This window comes from Carcharhinus amblyrhynchos, chromosome 6 (assembly GCF_965287045.1).
Source record: "Carcharhinus amblyrhynchos chromosome 6, sCarAmb.v2.hapA, whole genome shotgun sequence".
Taxonomy (NCBI): Eukaryota; Metazoa; Chordata; class Chondrichthyes; order Carcharhiniformes; family Carcharhinidae; genus Carcharhinus; species Carcharhinus amblyrhynchos.
Window position 1 is genome coordinate 57,687,871 of NC_137329.1, and position 23,382 is coordinate 57,711,252.

The following is a 23,382-nucleotide window of genomic DNA, read 5'->3' on the forward strand; positions in this document are numbered from 1 at the left end:
AAAAAGAGTTGTGTGCAGGACTCAGACCTCACCCTATATAGATATGTACTCACTGCTGTCTCAATGTGAATCTGTATCTGTCTGGAACACTGACTAAAAGAAGCAACCTGCCAGTATCAGAGATGCTCATTTTCCCTGAAGGAGTCATGCAGCATGGCACTCTGGTTTGTGGAACAAGTAATATTTCTTTGCTGTACTGCAAAATCAGCCTGCCATTGCAAAATAATCTAACTAGCAGCATCATAGAAAAGGAACTTGGCCGAGATACATACCTGGCCCCATCTATACTGCTTATACTGGAAATTCTTCAAGAATGATTCTAATCAACAAGACTCTCAATGTGAAGTCAACACCACCAGAAAAGTGAATTATCCAGCATCAGTTAGCAACTCACCTACCTCAGTGAAGGTATACCTTGTTTGAATTTGATTCTGGACCCTGGAACCCACATGAAACCCCAATTCTTTTCCCTGTGGTCTCTGCTCTTTAAATCTTTCTTTGCTCTATCCCTCTTTTACTGTATGAATGCAGGGGCAGCAACACTGATTCTTCTCCCATGTTTTGTATGTGTGCAAATAAACTAACCCTTTGAATTCATCCTCTCTCAAGTTCGCTGCATGGTTATTAATAGAAATTGAATCAGAACAAAATTGACGGGTTGGGAACTACGTCACCACATATGAAGGGCGAAGCACATCAAAAACAAATTTCTGTTTATGTACCAGTGGGCAAAGGAGAAATTAGTGCTGTTTAAATTACATGTGCCTCCAGAGCCACAGCAATACGGTTACTCAACTGCCCTCAGACAATTAGAGATGGGCAATAAATGCTGGACAGCCAGTGATGCCCATGTTGCATGAATGAACTTTTTAAAAAAGCCGATGAAAACATATGACAAGGTAAACTCTGCCAATCATACTTGTTTCCTCACCATGTTTCATTTCTGCTTTCAGGCAGCAGCATATCTGCTCCAGACATCTTTTGTTTCTTTACTTGTTCCATTACTATCCCAATTAGCAACCTGAAATGCTAACTCTGCTTCATTCTCCACACTGACTTGCTAACATTTTCCAGCATTTTCTGTTTTTATACATGTTAGGGACCAGTTCAGAAACTTCAAGGCATATTACCCCAACTATCTTTGATTCTGGTATTAGTGTGAGCATAAAGTGTTTCACTCCAGCAGTGATTCTACTGACCCACTAGAAAGTTTTTATTAAAACAAATTATTCAACAGTTAAATAAAATAAAAGAATTCGCATAACTTTTACCAATCAAAAATATCTAAACAAGGCATAATTCTTAATTGCTAGCTATTTCAATTTACACAATATTATTCCCACAGAGGGGGACCTTTTGTGTGTGCGTGTGAGAGAGAGGTGGTGGGGGGGGGGGAGAGAAGAGAAGAGAAAGAGAGAAGAGGAGAGGAGAGGAAGGAGAAGAGAGGAGAGTTTCCTCTCTAAGCCTAGCTCAACCCACTCATGAGCTTCTTCTCATCAATCAAATCCTACTCAGCAACCCCAGGGAACAACTCTAACAATAACAATAATTAGGATCATAGAATCCCCTAAAGTGCAGGAGGCGGCCATTTGGTCCATTAAATCTGCATGGACTCTCTGACAGAGTATCTTACACAGGCCCATCATCCCACCCTATACCATGACTAATCCACTTTATCTACACATCTTGGGACACCAAGGGGCAATTTAGCATGGCCAATCAACCTAACCACGGAAGAGGTTTTTGCAAAAGCTAAGTTAAGGAGAAGGCTGCTAGGATATTATGGAGCAGGGCATGAACCTTTGTGGGGTCACAAGCTTGTGAGGCCCTTTTAAATCCTCACATTTTTTTCTTAAGGGTGGACAAGGACCAACAGATTTTTGGAGCTTGGTTCCTACTGCAAAAAAAGTGAAAATATAGTTTTTTCTAATTCTTAAAGTCTAAACATTGTGTTCAACTGCGCTCCCTACCCTGCTCACAAAAAAATAGTCACTCAAAGTTCTATTCCTCTTCCTACCATCTGCCAGTGGTGTGATGGGAAAGTTTTTAGAAACAATAATCTGAGAAAAAGTTTTAATAATCACATGGGCATGCATGGACTAATAAGTTAGCATGTATTTAAAGGCAGATTGTGCTTGACTAACCCAAGTATTTTGATGAGGCAATAAGTGGTGGAGGATGAGGGCAGTGCAATTAACATTTGTTCAAAACCCATTTGCACACTGTTCAATTAATACATATTTATTTATTCACGGGACATGGGCGTCGCTGGCTGGCCAGCATTTATCGCCCTTGAGAAGGTGGTGAGTTGCCTTCTTGAAATGCTGCAGTCCACATGCTGTGGTTTAAGCCACAACGCTGCTAGGGAGGGAATTCTGCGAAGGAGTGGTGATATAATTTCCAAGTCAGGATGATGAATGGCTCGGAGGGGAACTTGCAGGTGGTGGTGTCCCATGTATCTGCTGTTGCTCTTGCCCTTCTAGATGAAAGTGATCATGCATTTGGAAGGTGCTATCTAAGGAACTTTGGTGAACTTCCGCAGTGCATCCTGTAGATAGTACACACTGCTGCTACTGAGCATCAGTGGCGGAGGGATTGAATGTGGTGCCGATCAAGCGGGCTGCTTTGTCCTGGATGGTATCAAGATTCGAACGTTGTTGACTTGCTAGCAAAATGAGGATAAAAGCCTTTGGGCAGGGTTTCCCAACCTGGGGTCCGCAAAACTCCAGTGTTCTGCGAGAGGCCTTCAGAGGGTTGGCTGAAATTCCAGCAGCCACACAACAAAAAGTGTTCTTTTAAAAACCTTAAAAAAAAGTGCACAAAATAAAATGAGTGCGCAAATCAGCTGCAAAGATAAAAATTCAAGAGAAGCAATGGACACAAATTAAAAAATAATCAAAGCCAGCACTCCGAGCACTGGCTTCTGATAGAGTGAAGTCCACCTACCAGTGTCCAATGCTCGGAGAGGCAGGGCTCTGACTGGCAAATTGAAATTCTTGTTTATTTCTGTTGCTGGACAGAAAAGCAGCTGAGTGGAGGAGCGGCTTATGCAACAGGGAAATGCTAGCTAAGGTAAGATGCAAGTACTCTTATTTTAATAAAGAGAACCTGTTAGATTGGCAATGTCAACCACATCCCAGGAGTGCATTTCTAAAAAATGCAAATCCTGGCAAATAAACTAAATGCTATACAAGAGGGGCTTTGCAGATGATTGTTAGGGAATTTTGGGGGGTGGTGGGAGGGGGAATTCGTTGGCCAAGCCTTTGATGGAGGTGGGGAGAATTTGAGCCTCATCACAAAGGACTAGGGAATCTATGTAAATCTGTTAGAAAGTTTAAGTAAAACTCCACAATTTGGGAAAAAGAACATGTTGATATAAACAAAGACTGCTTACTTGGGTGAACAGCTAGCTAGTATGCCTAATGACTTCTGTATAAACTCTAGTTGGCAGTGCCAGGCCAAGGCTGGAAACAATAAGAGATTAGGAAGACAGATAATTCTTTCAGCAACCACCACCTTGGCTCACAGTGTCTGTAAATTATTTAATGTGAATCTAAAATAGGTAATGCTGGAATTTAAAACAATATACTGCTTTCGTGATTTTTTCATTGTATAAATGTGTCATAGTTCTTCAGTTGTCTCAGAGACCTTTCTCTGAAGTAGTGTTCTCCTTGCACATGCTTGAATAAAGCGATCTTAACCTGCAGTCTCCTGAGGTTAGTTCGCAAGAAATCAGCAATAAAAGTTCTTGGCCTGTCCTTCATCATCTGGCTTTTTAGAATAAAATAATTCTGTTCTGTACTATTCTACAAGTCTATATTTGCCTCAGGAATGATATATTCCCTGGATAGAAGAATTAACAAGTATTATCAAAGCACATATAGGTTCATACTGGAAAACTATATTCCATTCCCCTTCTCCTGGAATTTTTAAAGCATATAAAGGGAATGCATACAAGACCATTTTTAAGCTCCATCCTTATGAATTTTTAAATGATTTTTCCATGTTCACAAAGCAATTTCTTTGATGGAAGATTTCCTTAACCTATGCCAAATTATTAAAAAAATACATTTTCAGTTAATGTTCCCAAGCACATGACTAAAAATGAGGTATTACAATTTGGAGCTGCCATTTGTGCTGCCTTATGCTTTCACCAGATTAAAACCAAGACATGTGCCATTGCACCAACTCAATTCAATTTGAAGTTCAAATGGAGCAAATTACTTGTGCCTAATCCTTAAAAGCTTTGAGTCATATCAATATGTAATATGAAAGCACACATTCTTGGTGAATGATCAATTTGAGGATAATGGCACAATCATTTTGTGTAACACCTCTTTTCGCACTTTGCAGACAACAACAGGAAGGAGACCTTGTGTATATTTGGGAATTAGAAACCCAGTTTCTTTTTTGTGATTAAATATTCGATAACTGTAATGTAAGTTTAACCCAACTGACACTCAGCTTTCACTTTGATGTCCCAGAAGTGTTCAAATTTGATTAAATAGAATCTCAATGGGGTGTTTTTGTAAAATAATAAAAATAGCTTCCCCTGTTAAAACCTATGAACCTTGCAACTTCAGTGAGTCAAATGATTGCCAACTTCTGCAGGCTGTCCCCCAAACATGGGTCCCAGATGGACAAGGACCGGACATGTCACTGAGGCACAGTTTGAATCCATTGGAGGATATTTGGAATGAGGCCAATAACTGTGCTAACACTAAAGCATTGTTGCTGAGTGGTCTCTACAATTTGTTTACTGATGGTAAAAGGAGGGGAGGGAAAGCTCTTAATTACCCTGCTAATCAAAGCCTTCATTTTCATAGCACACATGCTGCTGCTTTTTTGTAGAAGTTTCACACAAGTCTATACTTGTCTGCAAAATTATCTTTTTGTCAAAAGGAAATGCATTAGTTGTTTCTGTAGTTCTGATGGGAATGGCGTTAGATGATGCCACAGCAATTTGCAGATAAATACTTCATCGCTTGTACATCTAATTCTGAAGGCTAGGACACATGTTGTATTTGATTCAGACTAAAAGACAGCAATTGACTATAGAATATATCCTAATTTGCATCAGTATTCACAAAGGAGAAGGGCATGGTGGATGCTGAATCTAGAGCAGGGTATGTTGATATTCCCAGGATATGTCCATATAACAATGGTGTTAGGGGTTTTGAAAAGCATTAAAGCAAACAAGTTCCCAGGACCTGATGAGATCTATCCCAGTATACGATGGGAGATGAGGGAGGAAATTGCTAGGGCCTTATACAAAACCTTTGTATCCTCTTTAGTTACAGAAGCGGTCCCAGAGGATAGAAAAATAGCCAAATGTTATTCCTTTGTTTAAGAAGGCAACAGGGATAATCTGGGAAATCAGGCTGATGAGCCTTACGACAGTGGTAGAGAAATTATTGGAGAAGATTCTTAGGGGCAACATTAGCTCACATTTGTAAAAATATGGACTTATTAATGGGACATATCTTGGCTTTGTGCAGAGCAGGTCATTTCTCATAAACTTGATAATGTTTTTGAGTAAGTGACAAAGATGATTGATGAGGGCAGGGTGACGGATGTTGTCCACACGGGCTTTAAACAAGGCCTTCGACAAGGTCACATGGGATCCGAGATAAGCTGGTAAGATGGATACATAATTGGCTTGGTCATAGGAGACAGTAGTGGTGGAAGGTGTTTTTCTGACTAGAGATGTGTGATCAGTGGTGTTCCACAGGGATCAGCATTGAGACCCTTGTTTGTAATATATATTTGGAGGAGAACGTAGGTGGTCTGATTAATACGTTTTTGGACTACACAAACACTGGGGGAGCTGTGGATAGCAAGGGGAAATTACCAGAGATACAGCAGGATTTGGATAGGCTGGATACTTGGATGGAGAAATGGAAAATGCAAATTAAATCTGAACAAATGTGAGATGTATTTTGGAAGGTCTAATGCAGGAGGGAAGCATACAGTAAATGACAGAACCCTTAGATGCATTAATACAGGGATCTGGGATGAAGGTCCACAGTTCCCTGGAAATGGCAACAGAAGTGGATATGCTAGTCAAGAAGGCATATAGCACGCTTGCTTTCATCAGTTGGGCTTGGAGTCGGAGTCAGAGTCATAAATCACAGAAAAGATCCATCAGCTCATCGAGTGTGCACCAACAATAACTACCACTAAAGTTGCGCTAATCCTATTTTCTACCACTTGTCCCATGTCCTTGAATGTTAATGTTTCAAATGTCTATCCAAACACGTTAAAAGTTTTTGGTCTCCACGATCTTCCCAGGCAGTGCCTTCCAGATTCTCACCATCCTGTGGGTGAATTTCTTCTTCCCAAATCCCCTCTGAATCTCCTGCCCCTCACCTAAAACTATGCCCCCTCGTGACTGACCCCTCAACTCAGGGGAACAGCTGCTTCCTAATCACCCTGTCCATTGCCCTCAATCTTATACATCTCAATCATGATTCCCTCAGCCTTCTCTGCTTTAGGGAAAATAATCCAAGCCTATTTAGTCTCTCCTTATAGCTCAAATGCTCCAACCCACCCAACATCCTGGTGAATCTCCTCTGTACCCTCTCTAGTGCCATCACATCCTTCCTATAGTGAGGTCACCAGAACAGTACATAATACTCCATCTGTGGCCCAACCAACATTCTGTTCAGCTCCTACATTATCTCCTTGCTGTTATACTCTATGGCACAACTGATTAAAGCAAGTGTCTCATATGTTTTAATTATCCTATTCACCTGCTCTGCCAATTTCAGGGATCTGTGAATAAGTACCTCAAGATCCATTTGTTCTTTTGAACATCCTAGTGTCCTACCATTCATTAAATACTCTCGTCTACTCCCTTGTCTAGTTATTTCTTCCAAGGTGCATCGCCTCACACTTATCAGGGTTAAATACCATCTGCCACTGCTCTGCCCATCTGGCCAACCCATCTATATCTTCCCGTAATCTATGACCATCTTCTTCACAATTAACCATCCCACCAATCTTGGTGTCATTTGCAAACTTGCTTATCATATCCTCCCCCACTCCCCACCCCACTTTAGCATCTATATAATTTATACATATAGCAAACAATAAAGTCCAAGCAGTGAATCTTGTGCTACTTCACTGGACACCAGCCTCCAGTCACTCAAACAGGCTTCTACCACTACCCTTTGTGCCCTATTACTAAGCCAATTTCAGATCCATCTCACCAAGTTTCCCTGAATTCCATGTGCTTCAGCCTTCTCCATCTGCTATGTGGAATTTTGTCAAAGGCTTTGTTAAAATCTGTATAAATCACATCAACTGCACTTTCCTTATGCACACAATCATATTTCAGAAAAATTCTACCAAATGTAAACCATGATCTCCCTCTGACAAAGCCATGCCAAATATCCCTAATTAATCCATGCCTTTCCAAGGAGATTAACTCTTCAGAATTTTCTCCAATAGTTTCCCTGCCATTGCCATGAGACTCACGATCTGTAATTTTCTGGTTCATCCCTACTACCCTTCTGGTTTGGAGGGTTATTAGCTATGAGGAGAGATTGGACAGCCATGAGAATGATCAGCCATGATCTTATTGAATGATCAGCCATGATCTTATTGAATGATCAGCCATGATCTTATTGAATGATCAGCCATGATCTTACTGAATGATCAGCCATGATCTTACTGAATGGCGGGGCAGGCTCGAAGGGCTAGATGGCCTACTCCTGCACCTATTTCTTATGTTCTGATGACAAACTTGGTTTGATTTCGCTTGAAAGTCGGAGGCTGAGGGGGGTGACCTGATGGTAGTTTACAAAATTATGATAGGAATGGATAGTCAGGGATCTTTTTCCTAGGGTAGAAATATCAATCACTAGAGGACATAGGTTTAAGGTAAAAGGCGCAAAGTTTAAAGGAGGTGTGAGAGGCAAATTTTTTAACACCTGAGGATGTTAGCTTAACATCCATAGTTGGGAAAATGCTAGAATCCATCATTAAAGAAGAAATATCAAGACACCTAGAAAAGAACGGTTTGATCAAGCAGACGCAGCATGGATTCATGAAGGGAAGTCATGTTTGATGAATTTACTGGATTTTTATGAAGATGTAATGAGTACAGTTGACAGAGGGGGACCGGTGGATATGGTGTTTTTAGATTTCCAGAAGGCGTTTGATAAGATGCTTCACAAAAGGTTGCTGCAGAAGTTAGGGTACACAGAGTTGGAGGTAAAGTGTTACCATGGGTTGGGGATTGGCTATCTAACAGGAAGCAGAGAACTGGAATAAACGGGTGCTTTTCTGGTTGGCAGTTGGTGACTCATGCCGCAGGGATCGGTGCTGGGGCCTCAACTGTTTACCACATACCCAGACGATCTGGGGGAGGGGGCTGAGTGTAGGGTAACAAAATTTGCTGATGACACAAAGATGAGTGGAAAAGCGACTTGTGTGGAAGACACGGAAAGTCTGCAGAGATCTGGATAGGCTGAGTAAGTGGGCGAGAACCTGGCAGATGGAGTATAACGTTAACAAATATGAGGTTATCCACTTTGAAAGAAATAATAGTAGGATGGAATATTATTTAAATGGTGAAAAGTTGCAGCATGCTACTGTGCAGAGGGACCTGGGGGTTCTTGAAAACGAATCTCAAAAACTCAGTCTGCAGGTGCAGCAGTTGATCAAGAAGGCAAATGAAATGTTGGCCTTTATCGCGAGGGGGATAGAATTATAAAAGCAGGGAGGTCTTGCACTGATGAAGCTGCAACTGGAGTACGGTGTACAGTTTTGGTCCCCGCCTTTGCGGAATGATATATTGGCCTTGGAGGGAGTACAGAAATGGTTCACCGGACTGATACCGGAGCTGAGGGGGTTAGCTTATGAGGAGAGATTAAGTAGACTGGGCCTGTACTCACTGGAGTTTAGAAGGCTGAGGGGGGACCTTATAGAGACTTACGAGACAACGAAGGGGCTAGATAGGGTAGAGGTAGAGAGATTCTTTCCACTTAGAAAGGAAACCAGAACTAGAGGGCACAGCCTCAAAATGGAGGGGCGGGGGGAGAAAGGGAAGAGCAGTTTAGAACAGAGCTGAGGAGGAACTTCTTCTCTCAGAGGGTGGTGAATCTCTGGAATTTACTGCCCATTGAAGCAGTGGAGGCTACCTCGTTGAATATGTTTAAGTCACGGGTAGATAGGTTTCTGATAGATAAGGGAATTAAGGGTTATGGGGAGCAGGCAGGAAAGTGGAACTGATCCACTTCAGATCAGCCATGAACTTATTGAATGGCGGGGCAGGCTCAAAGGGCTAGATGGCCTACTCCTGCTCCTATTTCTTATGTTAAAGTTCCTGGAATGTGATGCCAGAGGAAGTGGTAGAAGCAGATACAATAGCAACATTTAAGAGGCATCTTGACAGATACATGAATAGGCAGAGAATAGAGGGTTACAGACCGTGTCTAAGTCTTTAAGTTTAGAAATGCATCATGTATCGGCGCAGATTTGGTGGACTGAAAAGCCTGCTCTTAGCTGTACTGTTCTTTGCTTAAGCAATTGGGTGGATTGGGACTCTAGGTCAAACAAATGCATAGTCATCATACTCTGTTCATATATTTGTCAATCAAGTGCATTTATTTGTTTGGAGTCTCAATTGATGAATGGTGTTAGTGCCCTACATGATGAATTTTGCACGCTGGTGAACATTTGGCATCCTGTTGTTGCACTAGCAAGTGAAGTGCTCCCTAAGGACTTCTCCAAGTCTGCATATTTGGATTATTGTTGGATTAGAAATTAATAATTTGTCAGCTCCAAACCATAGTAATCATTGTGCACGAGGATACAGCCAAGAAAAATCCCCCTGTACACTATGTATCTGCTTCAAAGAAATGATTCCACTCTTACCTCAAGGGTTGACTGCAGCTTTGAGCAACATTCACATCAAATGGTAGTACTGAGCACTGGTGTGATAATTTGTCCCCAGTTAATCTATCATATGCTTGCTCTCTTCAAAGATTTTTCCTTTCCAATCACCTGAAAGTTGGTGGAGACATTCTAAAGTGGGTCCCAATGACCTTAGATTTGGTCCTAATTAATTCTGTGAAGACTCTTGACAGTTTTACTTGGGGAGTGAAATCAATGAAGTGTGGTCCAGTGCAATGAAATAAATAATACTCCAAAATCCTCCTCAGCCAGTTTGCTGTGGAGCATGCTAGTTGGTAATGTTCTAAAATAATCCATTCAATATTCAGATAAGTGACGACATCAATTCTTCAAAAACTTACAAACCTAGACTATATTCCTAGCGTGCCGAGGATGTTGGATAAACAAGCAAGGCAAAATGGCGTTGTCAAGCATGATAGATAAAGATAACTATTGAGCTAACCTGGAAGAGGCAGGACTCAGTGTATCAGCAGATTCCTAAATCCACCAAACCTACACAACTTTCTCCCCGGGTTGGAAGAGTCAATTACTGGGGGCACGGGTTTAAGGTGCGAGGGGCAAAGTTTAAAGGAGATGTATGAGGCAAGTTTTTACAGAGGGTGGTGGGTGCCTGGAACTCGCTGCCGGCGGAGGTAGTGGATGCGGATACGGTAGTGAGTTTTAAGGGGCGTCTTGACAAATATATGAATAGGTTGGGAATAGAGGCATGTGATCCCCAGAAGAGTAGAGGGTTTTTGTTCAGACGGGCAGCATGGTCAGTGCAGGCTTGGAGGGGCCGAAGGGCCTGTTCCTGTGCTGTAATTTTCTTTGTTCTTTGTCAGTACTATCAGAAAAAAAGAGTAGTAACCTCAAAAAGATTATTCAGCTTCGTCACAAATTGCATCTATTCAACTTTTATCCACACAAAAATATGTTCAGTGCACGTTGAAAACTTCAAATAAAACAGAGAGGCAGCACATTCTCGCAACAGCACATTTGTGCTGACCTAGTTACGTAACTGGTAAACCCACTGAAGAGCATATAAACCCAAAAAACAAAGGCAATCCATTAATCTGAAATTCTCAGTCCAAAATTTTTAGCTGACCAAAGAAAGCATCCAGTTACTATAAATAGCAGTCAAAAAGTGATTTTTTTTTTTAATGATGCACAAGAACAAGTTAAAGATACTGTGGAAATTGCACTTCAATTTCCAACACTTGTTTAGATGAAGCTAAATAAAGATTCACAACTAGTTTATTTGCAGTAATTTCATAATGGGCCCCATGTCAAAAGTATAACAAGCAAAATATACATTGAAGTACAAGTGTTAGGTTAAACATATATTATGTACATATTTCAATGCTTTGATTACAGTTGAAGTTAGTGAAGTAAATTACAGGCCAAGAAGTTACAGAATGGAAAAAATACTACAATCCTCAAAAACACCCTGCTAACTGGGGGGAGGGAGGGAGGGGGCGGCATGGAATCTCTCCTAACCCCCTAGCAACATTCATTTTATTATACCTTTAAGTTAGAATTCCTTTCACAGAACAAATCTCATGCTTCATAATTTCAACGCACCAAGCTTTTCAAAATTCAGATAACTACAGCATATAGAGTCAAATTTCCACTGTGCATTCTGGCTATAGTACCCCATATGCCAAACTGTGGAAACAGTGGAGGAAACAGCAGGGATTGAAAGGTGCCTAATACTTTAGTTTACTTATGTATATTACTTCCCCAATAGTGGAGGCAAAGTACATTGCAGCAGCAAAGAGCAACAGCGCACCCAGGTTCCTGTGGACAGAAACATGCATTAGAATTAGGCCATTCCAAAAAAAATTCTAACTTATGCAGGAAAACAAGGACCTTGAAATTATGCTGGAAATATTCTCATTATTTTGGTAGAGTCAATTAATCCATGTACTTAAAATCTTTGTTAAAATAAAAATTTAAATGAAAGCACCCAAGTCTTCATACTAAGCCCATATCACTCCAGCAGCATTTGATTTCACTGAAAGGAGGAAATCACTGCATCAATCCTGCTCAACTAGAAATGTAACAAATTGATTTATTTATTCCCAAGACCCCGATTTCTTTGGTCTTTTACATACATCTTAATTCAGGCAAAAGAGCTTTCTAACTGTTTTAAACTACACAATTGTTCTGTTTCATCAAAAGGAAGATGGCGGGGGATGGGTTGTAGGAAGTAAAAGTACAATTTGTTTTAGAGATTTTGTGAAATAATGAGCTCTTTTTAAATAAATGCAATATTCTTAATAAGCAAGCAAATTAACCATGATATTTACCCCACCAATACATGGAGAAACATGGAAAGCTTGTATCAGTATAACCTCTTCATTCATTTTGTTTCTTTTGGCAACAAGGTGCAACAAAAATGAAGAATTAATAGCTATAAAGCAGACCACTAATAGATACAGCTCAAACAAAAAAAGGACCATAACAATGTAAGAACATAATAGGAGCAGGAATGGGCCATCTAGCCCCTCGAGCCTGCCCCACCATTCAATAAGATCATGGCTGATCTGGTGGTGGTTCAGTTCCATTTACCCACCTGCTCCCCATAACCCTTAATTCCCTTATTGATCAGAAATCTATCTACCTGTGACTTAAACATATTTAACGAGGTAGCCTCCAATGCTTCAATGGGCAGAGAATTCCAAAGATTCACTACCCTCTGGGAGAAGAAGTTCCTCCTCAACTCTGTTCTGAATTGACTCCCCCTTATTTTGAGGCTGTGCCCTCTAGTTCTGGTTTCCTTTCTAAGTGGAAATAATCTCCCTGCCTCTACCCTGTCTAGCCCCTTCATTATATGTTTCTATAAGATCTCCCCTCAGCCTTCTAAACTCCAATGAGTACAGGCCCAATCTACTCAATCTCTGCTCATACGCTAACCCCCTCATCTCCTGTGTCAACCTGGTGAACCTTCTCTGGTCTCCCTTCAAGGCCACTATATCCTTTCACAAATAAGGGGACCAAAATTGCACACAGTACTCTAGTTGTGGCCTCACCAGTACCTTGTACAATTGCAGCACGACCTCCCTGCTTTTATACTCTATCCCCCTCACGATAAAGGCCAACATTCCATTTGCCTTCTTGATCACCTGCTGCACTTGCAAACTGAGTTTTTGGGATTCATGCACAAGGACCCCCAGGTCCCTCTGCACAGTAGCGTGTTGTAATTTTTCACCATTTAAATAATAGTCCATTTTACTATTATTTCTTCCAAAGTGGATAACCTCACACTTGCCAACATTATACTCCACCTGCCAAATCCTCGCCCACTCACTTAGCCTATCCAAATCTCTCTGCAGACTTTCCACGTCGTCCACACAATTCGCTTTCCCACTCATCTTTGTGTCATCAGCAAACTTTGTTACCCTACAGTCAGTCTCCTCCTCCAGATTGTCTATGTATATGGTAAACAGTTGAGGCCCCAGCACCGATCCCTACAGCACGCAGTCACCAACTGCCAACCAGAAAAGCACCTGTTTATTCCAACTCTCTGCTTCCTGTTAGATAGCCAATCCTCAATCCACGCTAACACTTTACCCCCAACTCCGTGTATCTTAATCTTTTGCAGCAACCTTTTGTGAGGCACCTTATTGAACGCCTTCTAGAAATCTAAAAACACCACATCCACCAGTTCCCCTCTGTCAACCGCACTCATTACTTCTTCATAAAAATCCATTTCATTTAATGTTGTCAGCTGTTTAGCCGAAACCATAAATAAATAGGGTTCTCAAAAACACACCCATTAGAACCATTCTTCCACCCCTCTTTATTTCCTATCCCTGAAGAGGACACTTAGTCTGACATAATAAAAAGTAAAGAATGCACAAAATTGTTAGCAATCATTGCAGAGTATCAAAATAATTTGTTCTGTTCAAAAACAGTGTTAAGAGTTTCTTTAAATCACTAAAAGTAGACAAGAAATGTCATTTAAATCAATGCTATTTATAACTGAAAACTGTCAATATGCAGCTTCCTAGTTATTTGAATGGCATACCTCCCTAATTTGCAATGAGACAAGAATCTTGCTATAGCTGCAAATTACATTTTTTTGTATTACTAGCCAACATCACTGTTAAAAAATAAATTTTTTTAAAAGCCAGCTTAAAATATTTTCTATTGGATTTTAATGAATTTTACTAAGTTCATTGTTCATGAGGAAATAATAATACATAGTTTGGTTTACATACCAAAACTCTTGCATTTCACTAAAGCCACATAATTATAAAGCATTCTGCCTTGATAAAAGAGCAGTAAAGACAAAAAGAGTGCAGATCATATCCAGAAGCCTTCACCAGCGCTGTATCCTGAATGTAGCATGCCCATTCTGTCTAAACCTTCTGACTCAGAATGTAGCCACCGATCTTCTCAGCTTTGGTTTTGCAGGAACATGCATGTACTGTTCTTCTAATGCATCCCCTCACCTTCCCCCCACCCTCCAAGGAGAAATCCACAGTATTCAGGGTTCTGCATCAGTGTCTTGTACAAAAATATACCTTCTTCCTGCTACAACTCTCCAAAATGGTCGTAAATTACCAGCTTTTTAATGAGTAGCCATACATATTGATCACTGTAGTAGAGCTTAATGTCCTGTATGACAATAAATTTTTTCAAGCGTCCCATTTCCCTGATGAAAAGCATTGCTCCTGGTTTAATAACTCAGCCTTATGAAGATGCGTAAAAACAGCTGAGACAACAGCAAGTACTGTGCTCTCTCCAAACTACCACTCCCCCGTTATTGCGTCATGTACACTGAACAGTTGAAAACTAATCCCTTTCATCTATTTTAAAAACTGTTACATGCAACAACTCATTATTCCCAGTGACTCTTTCCAGCCTGTTTTCTTGAAGGAGGCTTACTGATATACACTAATTATACCACTTAAATTGGATTCTGTAGCTGCCAGTTAATTTTCATTGGAGGATTGTTTGTAATGGCACTTTATTTTTCCAAGTTCTTCTTTCACAAAAACTACATGCTAACCACCTGAGAATATTCATCACCTCCGAATATATAAGCATGAATCTGTGAGGATACATACAAATATTTGGTGCAGTCAATGTAAATAGGTGTCCAAATCTATTTATGCCGCATCAAATAAACTGCATTAGGTATCCGTAAAAGCAAAACATTTCAAGACTCTCCATTGCCAACATTAAGTTGATTAAGCAGTCATATTTTCTTATTCTTATTTCCCATCTTAAAACACTTGAACTCTAAACTACTAAAGAATGGATATTCACTGCAGTTTAACAATACTTCATCCTGAACATCAGATGCATTACACTGAAGATTAGAGGTACACTAATTTATGCCCATAACTTTAGACCAATGATTATTTTAAATTCACTTTTCTGCAGTTTTGAGGCTATACAAATTTAAATACATTTTTAAATTGCAAATGTTTTTGTTTGTAACATGTGAACATAAATTACCCTCAGGAAGCAAGGTACAATATATCACATGCTGTAACATGAGCAACAATTGGCAGTTCACCCTGGGAGCTAACTCCATGGTAGTCATGATATGGAGATGCTGGCGTTGGACTGGGGTAAACACAGTAAGAAGTCTGTTTATTTGCTACCAAATAAACCAGTTGGGCTTTAACCTGGTGTTGTGAGACTTCTTACTGTGAACTAACTCTAAGCAGTGGTGATATTTATTACTACTGTGCTATCCTGTGCCAGTGCCTGGCGAATTTGAATTGTACTACCAATACCCAGTAGATTATCTCATTCAGGCAAGGGTGTAAGTAGCATATTCTGGGTACTGGACATTCAGAATACGTAGAAGTTACAAGCCAATCAAGTACAAATCAGAACTACATTTCAAAGAATTTCTCCTGGTTTCCCCAGTGTCCATGCTTCCAGACTGAGCCTTATTTAATGAATTCTTTAATCCAAACCAACAAGGATTTTGAATGAACTTCCTACAATCATGTCATGGAATGCACTGACTAGCTGCAACTAGATTTTGTATGTATTAGGGTTTGCAGAATGATCACACTTAGTAAAACCATCTCAGCCATACACTGTGCCTAGTTCAAATGCTGGGAAGGCCAGGCATTCAGCTGACATGACAGTCACTGTGGAATTAAGAACACAAAAGGCTAAAAACACTCAGTGGATCTGGCAGCATCAGTGGAGAGAGAAAAACATTAATGTTTAAGTGCCTTTTCATCTGAATTCTGATATTCAGCTTTTGTTCCAGCATTTGCAGTAGCTTGCTTTTAAAAAAACAATCATGGTGTTTAGCCAGGACTTGGAGGCTTCTAACAGGCTACAGCACGCACCTACCTTGCTTTACTGCACTAAAGGCACTTCACAGAAGTAATATCACATAGAATTTGACACTAAATTACATAGAGAAATATTAAGACATGGCCAAAGGCTCCTCAAAGAGGTAGGTTTCAGGGGACACATTCAAGGAAGAGTTATAGAGGGATGGTTAAGAGGGGGCCTGGACTGGAAAACATGGCAACCAATGGTAGGGAGATTAAGATCAGGAATGTACAAGGATAGAGCTGGAGAAGCACAAAGATCTTAGAGGGTTTTAGGGCTGGAGATAAATTGCAGAAACAGGGAGGGGTCACAGACATTGAGGAATTTGAAAACAAGTTAAGAATTTTAAAACCTAGGCATTGCCAGATCAGAAGTCAAGAATTTATGCAAGCTATGTGTGTAATATGGGTAGCAGAGTTTTGGATGAGTTCAGGTTTATGTTGTTCATCGGTGGGGACCTCGGCACCATTAGTCATTTTGAGGCTGGTTGCAGTGTGTCCAAAGATGACTAATCAGGCCAGTTCAGGCACGGGACGTCCTGGCACATATTGGACAGACTTGTGTAGACACTGTAGTTGTTGCGCTGGTGGCTCTGGACTTGCACAGCTCACGCTTAAGTTGTGCTTCAGCAATACACCTTGCTTTGTGAGCTTGACAGCCTTGCTTATTCCTACAGAAGAATCATTAGGATGAAAAGTCTGGGGTTGGAGCAGAGCTTTCGCGTACCCATACCACAAAACAACAGTGACGTAAATAATTTTCCCTCCTGGCCCTGCAACTTTCACAGATACAAGAAGGATTAGGTGTATGTAAGTACAGCACAGAGGTGATAAGGTCAAAATGGGATCAGAAAAAGGAAGAAAACTTAGGTTTTAAATAGCCAGTTACAGATCATTTACTCAAATTTGTGATCATCTGACCCATAAGTCACAATGGAAATATTTTGCACCCAAATACATTTTAAGAAATTGAATCAGTAATTTTTAACCAAAACTATACATGCTACCATACCTGCCCTCTAGAGACAAGGTGGCAGGGCAAGCCACAAATGCATCAAAGTCAGTTGTCCAGAAATACATAAGAGTTCGCCAACTGATAATACTCTGCTTTTCTTCTGCTTGAACCCACTTCCGATTTGAGTACTTAACTAGATTTCTGCAGATTGAGTTTGAAGACTTAATTTTAATGTAATTGGAGCAGCAAATCAATTACAGCACAATCATCCCCAGATTCCAAAACATTGACAGATGCACAAAAAGCTTCCTGCATCTCCTGCAAGGGAACCTGTGCCAATCAATACAAGGATAACATATAGTGGCAGCATTCTGAACTACAACCAAGTCAAAATGGAGGGATATTAAACCTGTTATGTTTCCAGTGTTCATGGACTGTTAAATAATAAAATTAAAGTTTACTTTTATATTGTGCACACAATATGATTCAAATTAAATTCATTCTCAATGTTGTTGATGTGTTCAAAATTAAAATCACTTTAAGTCACAAATAGGAGAAAGCAAGAGCCTCTCTTATTTAAACACAGAAGGTTGTTAGGATATGGATACATAATCATAGAATCCCTACAGTACAGAAGGAGAACATTCAGTCCACTTAATACTTGATACAGTAGCATCCTGCATTTATTACTGGACTAGTAACAGAGGGGCTTGGGCTAATGACTTGGTAACCCAAATTCAAATCCCAAGTAGCTGGAAAATGTAAATTCAATTAAATAAATCCAAAATTAAAAAGCTAATGTCTATATTGGTGACCACAGATTATCAGAAAAACTCATCTGGTTTAGTAATTCTTTTTATAGAAAGAAACCTGCTGTCTTTACCTGATCTGACCTTCATTTAACTTTAGACCTAAAGTGGTTGACTCTTAACTATTCTCTAAAACTTCATAGCAAGCCACTCAGTTACACTTAGGAAAGTGGCTCACCATACCTTCTCAAGGATAATTAGAAATAGACCATAAAGCTGGCCATTCCAACAATGGCCACATTTAGCAAATTAATGGACAAAAAAAAATCAGTAATAGGGACTGAAACATGATCCTTAATAAATTTTATAAGGGAAATCAATAAATATTTAATAAAGTGACTGAGGATAGGTTTTTGACATAATGGGCTGAAGAGATGAATAGCAATACTTCTATGCTGCAAAATTGTGTTTCTTTGTCAAAAGACATCTTCAAATAGATGCAATCATTACTTGAATTATTTTCCCCCAATTTTGACTCCATTAATCAGATATTAGACATCTATAAATTGGTCATGGAGCGCAACTGGACTGCTAGTTTCTAAATTCTAAAACTAGTAAAGTCTGATTATTAAAAGATGCTGACCAAGTATTCAGGTGAATGGGGTGGCATGACTACTGTCTGGTGGTGACATTTTGTTATCTAGCTGCAAACAAAAAGAATCCGGAAGTCAAAACTAATAGTCAAATCATTAAACCAGTACAAACAGACACTTGGAAAATGTTCAAGAATGCACCAGATTGCGAAAGAATATTGCAAAATAACTGTCAGCTTTGTTGAAACTGTTCAAAAATTAGCAAAGTGGCACATCTATGCTGGAATTTACCTGTTACCACATTAGGCAACAGAATTCTGTTTTAAATGTATTTCATGACAATTAATATTGAACAAAAAATTAGAGCATTTAATCAAACACTAAATTGTCATGAGCTAGATCCATTGTTAATATACATAATGTTGATGGAACGGAAGTCAAAAAATCTCTGGGAAAATCTGATCCATATCAAGATTTCACTAAATATAATCCTCCAGACTTAAACTAGCAGTGTGAAAATTTTGATCACTTGATCAGATAGACATATCAAAAGTAGTCATAATCAAAATCATAATAACTGTATAATCAAAAAAAGTAACCAACTGCTGAGAAGACCGTTAAGCAGCACAGCAATCCTATTTATGAGATTCTGTTTAACATGGCGATTATTGGTCATCTTCTTTTGAAAATTTCATCAGGCTGTGTTGACAAGGTCAATAAAATTCTGCACTTTCAATCAATTAAAATTGCTTTGATACAAAAAGGTTGTCACAATAAGTAACAAAAGACAATGCTACAATTTTTGGGTTGTGCCAGATGTTTCATGCGCAGCATGAATGATCACTCCTGTAAATGAAGTTGCGCTGTCAATGAATAACGCTGCACATCCAATATTAGTAATGTAGGCCCAGGTTTGAGCCCTCATTAGAGTAATTTGTTCAATAGGAATGATGTGAGCTGTCTTGCTACCCTAGTTTAAAGGTCAGACGTTCTAATACCCAGCACCAAGAGATCCAATGCAAGAACCAATGGCACGAATGTTCCTTCAACACAAAAACAAAAGCAGATGAGGTAAAACACTGAAAATAGCTGATAATCAACTCTGTCAATGTACTTGACTGGAATAAGCATGATCTTTTTATGGTTATAATGAATTACATTCCACAGAATAATGCTTAATGATAACCTGGGTGTTTTTTTCTTTAAAAAAAATTGTAAAACTCATCTTTCATTGTCAAAAAAAAGGATCCAGAAAGAGGTCAGGCATTACTTCTGAGATGTCAACCGTGGGTTAATAGGATATGAGCAGAATTAGGCCATTCGGCCCCACTGAATCTGCTCTGCCATTCAATCATGGCTAATATGCTCCTCATCCCCATTTTCCTGCCTTCTCCCCATAACCCTTAAACACATTACTAATTAAAACTAAGTCCAACTCCTTAAATTTACTCACTGCCCCAGCAGCCACCACACTTTGGGGTACGAATCTCTCAGATTCACAACCCTTGGGGAGAAGTAGTTTCTCCTCAACTGTTTTAAATTTTCTATCCCTTATCCTAGATCACTTGCCCTAGAATGTTCCACAAAAGCAAGCACCGGCTTCATGTCTATTTTACCCATACCTTTTATCATCTTGTATACCTCAATTTGATTTCCCCTCAAACTTTCTCTTTGGAGGTACTGTTGGACCTGCCGTGCAAATATATTATTTTGCTTTTAATTCATATTTTCTAATTAGTAAACTAGTTTTCAAGACTGAGTTCACATTAACATGGAAATATTAGTTGGGTTTGGATTATAAGTTACATCAAAGAATGCTCTAATTTATAGCTACACAAATAAAGACATTCATTCTTGGCTATGCTAAAAACAAAGCACAGAAATGTTATCAAGAATATCTAATAAAATGAAATGCTGGATGAATGACCAGTTCACATTATAACAAACTATTAAATCATGAATAATTCAAAATTTTCTGGTCCAAATTCCAATGCTAAAATAAACTGAAAGACAACTCACCAATATGGTAGCTTGCATGATAAGCAGCTAGATTACTAATCTTTTACCGTAATTAAAAAGATGTTTCAATTAAGTGATTGTGATTTTTGGTCAAACTTACTAATTTATTACCAATTGTAGATTAGTTCACCACTATTGCCCATTCAATTATTTTGTGTCAACTTTCACTGTCAATCTTTTTTTAAGAGGCTAATGACTCGAGATGTTTTTCCAAAACACTGCATGCTGTTTTTGTCTCAAAAATTAGGTTTCGAAGAGATAAAAATCAGCCTCCCATCCACTGACTCTGTCTACACTTCCTGCTGCCTTGGCAAAGCAACAGCATAATTAAGGACACCAACACCCCAAGATGAGTACAGCTCCCACACCACTTAAGTAGCTTGACAGCAGGACAAAATTGCCGACTTGATTGGCATCGCACCCAGCATCTTAAATATTCATTCTGGTCACCACTGATATACAATGGCAGCAATGTATACTACCTGACGAACTCACTTCTGCAACTGGATCCAAGACTTTCTAACCCACAGACCGCGGTCATTAAGGATAAGCAATAACACCTGCTTCACGGTCATCCTCAACACCGGTGTTCCACAAGGCTGTGGGCTCAGCCGTTATCATACTCCTTACACGTCTCTGACCGTATGGCCAAATTCCCCTCCAGCTCGGCTTTCAAGTTTTCTTATGATACCACCATTATGGGTCGGATCTCAAGAGATATACAGTAAAGAGATAGAGAACCTGGTGAACTGGTCAATGACGATAATCATTCCTCCAATGTCAACAAAATGAAGGTGACTGTTATCGACTTCAGGAAGCATAGTGGAGGACACACCCCCATCTACATCAATGGGAACAAGTAGAAATGGTCAAGAGTTTCAAGTTTTTAGGTGTCCAGATCACAAACAACGTGAGCTGGTCCCTCCATGCAGATGCTGTAACTAAGAAAGCCCACCGACAGCTCTACATTCCCAGGAGACTGAGGAAATTTGGCACGTCTGCTACAATTCTCACCACCTTCTACAGATGCATCATAGAAAGCATTCTTTCCAGTTGTATCACAATTTGGTATGGCTTCTGCTCTGTCCAAGACCACGGTTAACAGCAAAGGGTTGTGAACGAAGCCCAGTCCATTACTCAAACCAGCCTCCCATCCACTGACATTGTCTACATTTCCCACTGCCTCAGAAAAGCAACCAGCATAATCAAGGACCCATGCACCTCAGACACACACACGGGAAAAAGATATTAAAGACCTATGCAACTGACTCAAAACCAGCTTCGTCCCTGCTGCTATCAGATTTTCCAATGGACTTACCTCGCATTAAGTTGATCTTTCTCCACACCGTAGCTATGACTGTAACACTACACTCTGCGCACTCTCCTTTCCCTCTCTATGTATGGTACGATTTGTCTGTATACTGCACACGAAACAATACTTTTCACTGTATACCAATACATGTGACAATAATAAATCAAAACAAATTACCTAGACTCCTTCTAGAGAACCTTCCAAACCTGAAACCCCTATTATGGAGGAGGAAAGGGTGGCAGATGAATGGAAATGCCCCAACTGCAAGCTACTCTCCAAGCCTCACTTCATGCTGACTTAGAACTATATTACTGTTCTTTCATTGTCACTGGATCAAATTCTTTGAATTCCCAACAGCACTGTAGGTGTACCTACACCTCCACCTGACTGCTGCAGTTCAAGGTGGTTCGCTACCACCTACTTGAAAGCGGTTAGAAATAAGCAACAAATAGTCTTGCCAGCACTGCTTATGTCCCAATAACAGGCAGTTCTGATTGAAAATACTAATTTGTATTTAAAGTCACAGAAATCATCAGACTTCAATAACTAACATTGTTGTTAAATTTCAAAAAGTGCATACCACCCAAATGGCACAAATTCAACTTGATGAAGGTATGAGAAAACTAAAACTTAATTCTAATTTTAGATCCAAAAGATTCATTTTGGAATTCAAATTTAATAGTGGATGAGTGATTTCAGGTAGAGATGTGCCAAATCTCAGTAATTCAGACTAAAAGATAAAGTGGAAATTTGCCATCAGCCCAATTTAGACAAATGTCTTGTATAATATTTTAGGCAACAGCTAACATAATGCACACTGCCTGCTCCCCCATTATCCTCCGTTCTTGATTTGAATAATGCTGACTGATGTTGAAGTATTTTTTGGCTTAGAGACTGAGAGTAAGGGGGCAGAGAATTAAGATGGGCATTCAACCTGCCCAGAAGCATATGCACTCTAGTGGCTGTTCTATGTTCTGTGTATTGGCAGAGGCCTGAGGGAACAGACATAATCTGGACATGACAAGAAACAAAAGTATGTTGGCAAAATTGACAGTAAACGATAAAACAAAATTATTTCATCAATTCACGTAATTAAAAATATACGATTGCAGTTGATGTAATTAAACCATAAGATATAGGAGCAGAATTAGGCCATTCAGCCCGTCAAGTTTGCTCCACCATTTAATCATGGCTGATAAGTTTCTCAAACCCATTCTCCTGTTTTTCCCCATAATCCTTGATCCCTTTACAAATCAAGAACCTATCTGTTTTAAATGCACTCAATAACCTGACCTCCGTTAATTCTGTGGCATATTTAAGCACAATGGAGAGGGAAGAGCAAATTCAATTTCTTAAACTTCTGAAATGGAATTTAGAAATTCTAATTTCTTTGAAACATTTTTCAATGTAGCATCAAGTTTTATGGTTGATTTGAGTTATGCTAATTGCAATCATACATATGTAATTTGAATGCAAAGAAGTGAATTAGAAATCTGTGGCCAGAACTCCTCTCTATTGAATCTAATTTCGAGCCCTTGAA

The 23,382-nt window shown here is 39.6% G+C and overlaps 1 protein-coding gene across 5 annotated transcripts in view; it reads right to left on the reverse strand.

Moving 5' to 3' along the window:
* phf21aa (PHD finger protein 21Aa) overlaps positions 1-23,382 on the reverse strand; it is a 351,791-nt gene that overhangs the window by 241,449 nt on the left and 86,960 nt on the right. The window contains exon 1 of one of the 5 annotated variants that reach the window (XM_080190509.1): positions 14,124-14,228. The exons of the other annotated variants lie outside the window; for them this stretch is intronic. The gene's annotated coding sequence lies outside the window, so the exon portion shown is untranslated. Of the gene's footprint in view, positions 1-14,123; positions 14,229-23,382 lie in introns of those variants that run through there. 5 annotated transcript variants of the gene reach the window in all.